Source organism: Oryzias latipes, chromosome 10 (assembly GCF_053564925.1).
Source record: "Oryzias latipes strain Hd-rR chromosome 10, Olatipes_Hd-rR_3.1".
In the NCBI taxonomy this organism is placed as follows: Eukaryota; Metazoa; Chordata; class Actinopteri; order Beloniformes; family Adrianichthyidae; genus Oryzias; species Oryzias latipes.
Window position 1 is genome coordinate 32,697,697 of NC_136246.1, and position 8,885 is coordinate 32,706,581.

Below are 8,885 nucleotides of genomic sequence, written 5' to 3' on the forward strand. Positions count from 1 at the left end.
AAATTCCACTGCTGTCTCTCCTAAGCACTTCCATACCTCCACAGGTAGGTCATCAGGACCAACGGCCTTTCCGCTCTTCATCCTTTTCAGAGCCTTCCTAACCTCATCCTTTCCAATCTCTGCTACTTCCTGCTCCACAACAACCACATCTTCCTCCCTTCTTTCCCTGTCATTTTCCTCGTTCATCAGCTCCTCAAAATACTCCTTCCATCTTTTCTGTACACTCTCCTGGGTTGTTAGCACCTTTCCATCTCTGTCCTTAATCACCCTTATCTGTTGCACGTCCTTCCCATCTCTGTCTCTCTGTCTGGCTAGCCTGTACAAGTCCTTTTCTCCTTCCTTTGTGTCTAACCTGTCATATAGCTCATCGTAAGCTTTCTGTTTGGCCTTTGCCACCTCTCTCTTCACTCTACGCTGCGCTTCCTTGTACTCCTGTCTACCTTCCTCAGTCCTTTCTACATCCCACTTCCTTTTAGCCAACCTCTTCCTCTGGACGCATTCCTGTACTTCCTCATTCCACCACCAAGTGTCTTTACCGTCTGTCCTCTTTCCAGATGACACACCTAGCACCTTCCTACCTGTTTCCCTGATAATCTCTGCTGTAGTTTCCCAGTCCTCTGGAAGCTCATCCTGACCACCCAGAACCTGTCTCAACTTCTGCCTAAATTCCTCACAAGTTTCTTCATTCTGTAGCTTCCACCACTTGGTCTTCTTTTCTGTTTTCCCTCTCTTCTTCTTCCTGACCTCCAGAGTCATCTTACACACCACCATGCGGTGCTGTCTGGCTACACTCTCTCCTACCACCACTTTGCAGTCAATAACCTCTCTCAAATGACCTCGTCTACATAGGATGTAGTCCACCTGAGTACTCCTACCTCCACTTCTGTATGTCACTCTATGTTCCTCTCTCTTCTGGAAGTAAGTGTTGACTACAGCCATTTCCATCCTCTTCGCAAAGTCCACCACCATCTGTCCCTCCAGATTCCTTTCCTTAACACCAAACCTGCCCATCACCTCCTCATCACCTCTGTTGCCCTCACCAACATGCCCATTAAAGTCTGCTCCAATAACAACTCTCTCTCCTCTGGGGATACCCTCTATGACCTCATCCAACTCACTCCAGAATCTCTCCTTCACTTCTAACTCACAGCCAACCTGTGGCGCATACCCACTGACTACATTCACCATCACCCCTTCAATTTCTAACTTTAGGCTCATCATCCTGTCTGAGACTCTTTTCACCTCTAGAACACTGTTCACAAACTCCCCCTTCAGAATCACTCCTACCCCGTTTCTCTTCCTATCAACACCATGATAGAACAGTTTGTATCCTCCTCCAATACTACGTGCCTTGCTGCCCTTCCACCTTGTCTCCTGCACACACAGTACATCTACCTTCCTTCTCTCCATCATGTCTGCCAGCTCTCTGCCTTTCCCTGTCATTGTGCCAACGTTAAGAGTCCCTATTCTCCAACCTATGTTCCTGCCTTTTCCCTTCTCTCTCTGGCCACGGACCCTTCTGCCTCCCCTCTTTCTTCCACCAACAGTAGTCAAATTTCCACCGACACCCTGTAGGTTAACAGCATCGGTGGCGGTCGTTGTTAACCCGGGCCTCGACCGATCCGGTATGTCTAAAGTGTTGTGGATGATTCGCATGGTTATTTTGGCAATTTTTACGCCGGATGCCCTTCCTGACGCAACCCTCTCTATTTATCCGGGCTTGGGACCGGCACAGAAGTTACTGGCTTGCAACCCCTGTGGCTAGATTGCAACCCCTGTGGCTAGATTTTTCAGATCTCTGTTATTAAATCCTTCAAATATCTTTGGATTTTTTTTTAGTCTTCCTGCTCTGGGGTTTGTCTCCACCGGCTACCCTTAACTCACCAACGTCTAGAAAGAGAGAGATTGCTCGATGTGTTGGTGCTGTAGCCTTTTTTATAGCAGCTCAGTGGCACAGAGATCGTCTCCCAGCCAAAGAGTTTGTGGGTCAAAATAGTGAGGCTGATCAAATCCAATTTTCATGGGAATTCAGCTAAATCTACCTGATTGGCCATTTGAACATCCAAGATGGTGGTCATCTTTGAGGGTGAACCGACACAGACAACAGAACAACCACACTTTAAATAGAGAAAAACATGACAAACGGAATGCGAAACACCTGTGACAGGAGACGTCAGGAAGGGAGGGGCCTCTAGGAAGGATCGCAGCAGAACACCAAGTCAGGTCTTTCCATGGCACTTGCAGGATTGATGTGTGTGTTAAAAGTCTAAACTATTTACCATTTCATGAAAATATGGTGTCTCAATTTTAATATTTTAACATGTTTGCATAAGTTTGCAATGTTTGAGTTTAAAGTGCAGCAGTTCAAGAATAGAAGCTGTTTGGTTCATCATCAGAGTTATCTGGATAGAGAAGTAACTGCAGTTTGACCCCCAAAACTCCCAGTAAACATGTTTTGCAGCAACATCTTGTAGTTTAGCTGAAAATACCAGATTGCATCATGTTGGACATGTAACTTCAATTTTTAATCAGAGTAAAACACTGAAGAATTCAGCAGATGGTGATAATGATCGCGCCGGCCCCTAGCAGTGTCTTCATGTGCTCATTTGTAGGTCCATTATAGGTGCATCTGTGTGTTTTTGATCATTGGTTCTGTGGTTCTGGGTGTGATTGAGCTTTGGCGGGTCTAATTGTTCCCTCCACAGACTTCATTGAACCGCTGCTTATGAAAGAATTAGCTCTTAGGTTGGAGTCTGTGAGCAGAAACGAGGATTTTGAAAGGACTGCAGGCTTCCTGGCTGCTGCTTGGCGCTGGGAGAAAACGCTCTCATGTTTCCAATTAGTCAATTCAGAAGCTGCTGGATGTTTAGAAGCTGTAAAGATTCCAAAGTGAGGGAATGTCTGTGACTGCTGGTTAATGATGACATAGTGGAAAACAGGCTGGCGTTCAACGTGGAGCTGCTGGCTTTGTAAAATAAAAAACAAGTTACAGCTAAGCATACAGCAACCAAAACCCAGATGCAGTATGATCTATACATAAGCTAACACTGCATGAGCGGATCCAGCAAATAGGAGTGGAGGATAGAAAAACTGTATGTTTACTGAGAATTATAATATACAAACAGAATGACGCCCTCGATGAGCAGATCGCATCCAGTGTGAACGTATGCAGCTTTAGAATTGCTAAAACCACCTTGCATCTTTGGGGGAGGAGCTACTTGGCAGTGGTCCCCCTTCCATAGTTGCCATATGGAATAGGCCAATGCCCTTTCGGTTTTAATCGCACCTTAGACATCTAGGACCCTTGGTAGGGGGGGGTGATTGGACATCACTGCCAGCGAGCAGCAGATGTCCTCTAAGTACCCTACCCGCCAATTTTAACTGCACCCCTTTAGTACACACACCCTTTACCCTTCAAAATATACACTCCAATACAAACACACATACATGCACACACACACCCTCACAAACACACACACATGCATTTCACAAGGAAGGGGGGACCTCGGACCATCTGTCCCCTACCCCATCCCTGGGAGGGGGTGCCAGGCCCTCAGCAACGGCGGCCGTGTTCCCTGGATGCTGGCTTCCTGGGCCCGGCAGTCCTCTCTCCATGCAGGGAGAGGGATCCCTGACTTCTTTGGCAAGACCAAGAGCCGGGGATCACATCACATCCTAGCCTGGGGGTGTCCGTGTCCCTGTGGTGTGGGTTCTGGTCCTTGCCCTTGAGTGCTGGGCCTCTCCAAATTTCCAACTGTGGGTGAGCCTGGTGGGGCTATGTTTACAACAGTTTTTGTGGACCCCCTCTTCCCCTGGGGGTCCTCCTCCTGGGCGGGGATGGCTGGCCCCTGCCCTGCTCTCCAGGCAGCCACCCACCTGGCCCATGGTTGGTCCAGGTGGGTGGCTGCCTGGAGCGCGGGGCGGGTCTCCCTTGGGGGGTCCTGGCTCGTACCTGGGGTTGGGGCGGGGGGATCCCCAGAACTTCTGGGTGGTGATGAGGTGCTCATCTGGGGTTTGGGGCGTTCTTCTGGGGCGGGGTCCCGCGTCAGGCCCTCCTGGCGTGGTGGGGGGGCTGCTCTCCTGGTTGGGCTGGAGCTGCACTCTCTGTCCCCCCATGCCTCCCTGCTCTCTGGCTTTGGGGGCCAGAGAGCAGTGTACATGTTGACATGTGAACATTTTTGGAGCCAACAGGTATGTTTATAACATTTGAATGTGTGTGTGGACAGGCCCCGCCCTTATAGTCCTGTATTACATCTGAACTTCACCGTAATGAGTATAACCATCATGAAACTTGTTGCTTTATCCTGATTCATGGTTTTACCCCCCCCCCCCCTCCTATTATCACCCTCCTATCCCCCCTCTCTCTAACATCCCTCTCTCTTCCTCCTTCCTTTCCTTTTCCGTCCGGTCCAACACAAAAGATTTTCAAATATGATTAAAATGAATAAAGTTTGGTCTCGATTCCAAAAGGGGTTTATTCAGATATACCTCTGGTTTGTCCGAAGATTCTTAACCCCTGTTGTTAAAGTAAAATATTTCCTACACAAGAGGCCTTCAGCTCTCATCTGTCTGCCCAGCTGTTGGACCGGACAAGTAAAAAAAATAAAAAAGTCAGACTTTAACATAAAAAACATGTCATGACCACAAGACAGTGAGTTTTAGAAAGTTCTAACAAGTGCAGATTTATTTTTCTTAGATTTCTATTTATTTTTAGTTAGTATATCTATTGCATTTTGTGAAAAACGGTCCTGGAGTCATTTTGTCCTTCCGCTGCTTGACCTGCAACATCGTCTGAATGAAGGCAGCAGATCAACCAGGGGATGAGCGGCGTGCGGTGATGCTCTGTGCTCTGGTTCAGCACATCCACTGTGAATTCCAAAAAGAGATGACAGCAGGAGTTTAAAAAAAAAAAAGACGCTGCAGAAAAATTAAAGTTTGAGAAAAGTGAAGCCTCCTGGATGAAGAAGAGGAAGAAAGTGGGAACACTGCGACCTCACTGTGCATTAAAGCCAGAAGCAGAGGGAGGAAAGTCATTCAGAAACTCCCATGAATCATCCCTGAAAAGTTCAGAGAACACGACGTGAAAATTGTGAAATTGGGCGATTTTCCAATTTTTCTCACAATATCAGCGATTTTTTCAAAAATCTTTAGTCCAAGTTAAATCTACAACCACAACCAAAGTTTGGTTGAACTTTGACCTTGGGAAAAGGCATAACATGGTCTGAATATTCCCCAAGTAATGAAAAATTCACCTTTAGCACCTCCTGCTAAGTTAAACCCCTCCTAGGGATTCTGATCTATCGCCTACTAAAGCTGAGGGTTCTGAACAGCGCCTGCGTGGCGAGCACGCTAAAGTGGCGTTTCCCTGTTGCTCACACATTTTTTGCCAGAATGTTGTGAAAATTTATGACAGGAACTGTTGGCTCAAGCTGAACCAAACAATATGTCACACAATATGGAAATATTAGGAATGTAGGCGTGGTTCACCAAAAACCTCAGTTGCCATGGAAATCCCCAAACTTACTTTAGCTTATATTTCTAAAAATGACAAAGGCTTTTTCTACACTCCCAGACGGCCAAAAAATAAAGTGGTTGCTATGGAGATAAACCAACAGAAAATATATAAAATAAATTTGTCATCTGCTGCTCTGACCAGAGTGGCCAGGCAGAGGGGGAGCGTGTAGCGCCTGCTCAGCCTGTGAGGGCGGGGCAAAAGGGAATGGCGAGGGTGCGTTTAGCACCTGCAGGCCATACAACAGCGCTTGCAGCTTTAATTGAAAGTATTATTTTTGTGGCATCGCTCCATCAAACATCCAGGTACATAATTATATATATATTTTTATCTGCTATTAGCAAGCAATGATTGAATATATTAAGGTCAGGAAATAATTCTGTGTACAATGATCACAAATACAAACAACGGTTTATGTGAATGCATAAAATAAATAAAACACCTTTTTCCATTATTGTTCACTGCCTGTCCCGAGGTAAGCAAGCCTTTAAATGAGGATCCGCGGCAGTGATTTGTCATGAATTTAACAATAAACCAGGATTATGATGGACAAAGATTGTTCAGTAGATGGTTTTTCTCCTAATCTCCTTCACTATTTATGACCTCTCTCTTTTTGTGGGTCCTCTTTTCATTTTTTTCATCCCACTTATCAGATGATTGCATTTCACTTCTTGCACAAACTGAGCTCAGACTTGCTGATGAATTGCATCAGGATGATTGTGATAAGAGACACGTTCAGGTCTAATCTGGGCGGCTCTTTGCAGAGTGGCTCCGCTCCATCAATGCTAAATGTGCCATTAGCTCCACGTGTGACACGGAAACCAACCTGAGTTGTGTCAAAAGTGAGACAGCCTGGATTTTGAAGACGTGGACCCGGCCTTCACCTGGTGGAGCCACATTTCGTCTGAGTAGAGGTCATGTTTGGAGCAAACGCTCGATTTCCTCCCCCTTGGGACACATTCTCAGACTCCGAGCCTGTGCAGCAGGGATTCGAACCCATGTTTGAAGTGAAAGCTCCTCCCCTTTGGCGCGTTATCCTCCATCTCAGAGCATCTTCCTGCTCCTGCTGCCATTCAGAGCACAGGCTCAGCACTGATCACAAGAGTAAAAGCAGACACTCGAGCACTCAAATTCGCCTTAGAGTGATTTGGGGTTAAAGCTTCGCTGAAGGACACCTCTATTACTTCTCCATTTTCTGCAGCACTTTCTGTGCTTTTCTGACCGCCCTCTCAAAGCGTCTCCAGTTTCATCCGCCTGGCGCCGCTTCATCTTCCTCAGGTGTACAAATATTTTCATACCCACAGTAATCACTCTCACAGATAAAAACCAGAGTCCTCACATTTGTCAGAGCGTCGGGAACCGCAGACCTCCACTCTGAGCCTCCTTCTTTTCCAAAGTTCTGCGGGTTTTCAGAAGGTCTGCAGAAGTATTTTTCCCACTGAATGTCTTCACAAACACCATCTGGGCCGTGTAGGTGGCAGAGGGCTGAGAAATGAATTGTTGCGTCTAATCCTTCCTATTTTTCAAGCCGAGGGAGATGATTGTACACCTGATGAAGCAGATTTACATGCCGGATGCTGCAGGTCTCAGCGTGACGCCGGCCTCAGACTCCTGAGCTGATTCACCCGACTCTTTCACAGTTTGCTCCTCTGTCTTCTGAATGTTGAGCTTTCTTCATCTTCTGTCACAAGCAGACTTTTCTTTTAGGGAGGGGGAACAAAATTGTCAAGTAACGTATTTTACACTATTAGTGTGACTCTGCGAACTCCCGACCTCCAATCTGACTCTGCGACTCGTTAGCCACGTTAGCATACTCACAATAACAACTACATTTCTTTGTGTTTATTTGTATTTGTATTTATTTGTAACACAAAAAAGGCATTTTTAAAAGAGCGACATTTACCACATACTGTACCACAAGGCCACTGAGCTGGCTCGCTCCACATTATGAGGCGCACTGTCATTGAAAAAATATAAACAGTGTAGATAGATCCACTCTGATAAAAATGGCGTTTTTGGTTCTTTGAACTTGTTCTTGTGGTATTTTTCTGATGCTGGAAGACGTAAATAAAGAAATTGCATTTCTGAGTATTTCTTAATGCAAATCATTGAATCAGGAGCAGAGGAAAAAAGTCATTGGAAAAAGCTGCTATCAGGGAAGCTACTACGGCAAACCAACAGCTCCCTGCTCTGCTCCATTCTGATGCATCCACTGTCAGACAAACAGATCGTCTTGGTTTTCCTCATCTGAGCATCATCATAAATAAAAAACACTTTCAGTAGATGATTGGAGCAGGACTTTAAATTCACCTCATAGTGTGGAAAATACAGTAAATAAGAAAAAACTGAAGAGCAAATTGAACGTTTGAGCAGAATCATGAAACCATGACTTTCTCAGATCTCAGAAATCCTGTTGTGTTTGTTAGACTTTTGTCAGCTGCATTTTATAGTTTACAAGAATAAAAATAAATAATTCACTTTCTTTGTTCTAAATAAATGAAAACGTTAAAAATATACCTTTAGTGTTGCTGTTCCAACCAGCATTTGGAGCGCTGCACAAACGGAACTTCCATGCATCTGAGTTTAACACAGATGCTGGTTGATGAATTTGAACTCAGCATCACACTTTTATCTCAGAAGAACGACAACGTCTAGAGATGCGGGAGAACTGACCACCTTAAGAAAAACTTCAGTGAAAGTAAAGTCCAGGTTCGGAGAACCACAAAGGTTTGGTTTGCCGCCTGCAGTCGATCCATTTGGAATGCATTTGTTTACGACCAGCAAACAAAAAGTCTACAAAATCTGTTCGATCTTCTAAGCCAAAAATATTCAGAATGGAGGCAAAATCTTTTATTACAGCTTAAAACGGGAAAAGCCGTGACTGTTAGGGTCGCCGGTGAAAATTACGTTATTTTTCGTCGACGTCTGCAGCCGCGTCCTCTTGGCACCAACAGAGAGGAACGCAAGCGAACAGCACCGTCTGAATTCACAGCTGATCTGCAGAAGCCACTGCTGATGGACTTTCAGTGTCGGCAAAGAGAAAGCACCTGAGAGGAATGAAGCGGTTTGCTTCCAAGTGAAGCAAAGGGAACATTTTAAAGCCCAGTTTGCTTCTTCGTGCAGCTTTTGATATGAGTAAAGAGACAATGAAAGCCCTTTACAACGTGTTCTTTTTGGATTTTTATCACAACTGTTGAGTTATTTTTGCTCCTTTTCAGTGCCTGCCAGACTCGACCAGGCTCCGAAGACAACGGAGGACAACTGCACTCATTTCACTTCTTTTATTTTCCACCAAGAATAGAGGAGAGCTTTATAACCTTAAAAGAAATAGAACATGTTTGAACAGATATCAGAGATTCATATAAAGATAATA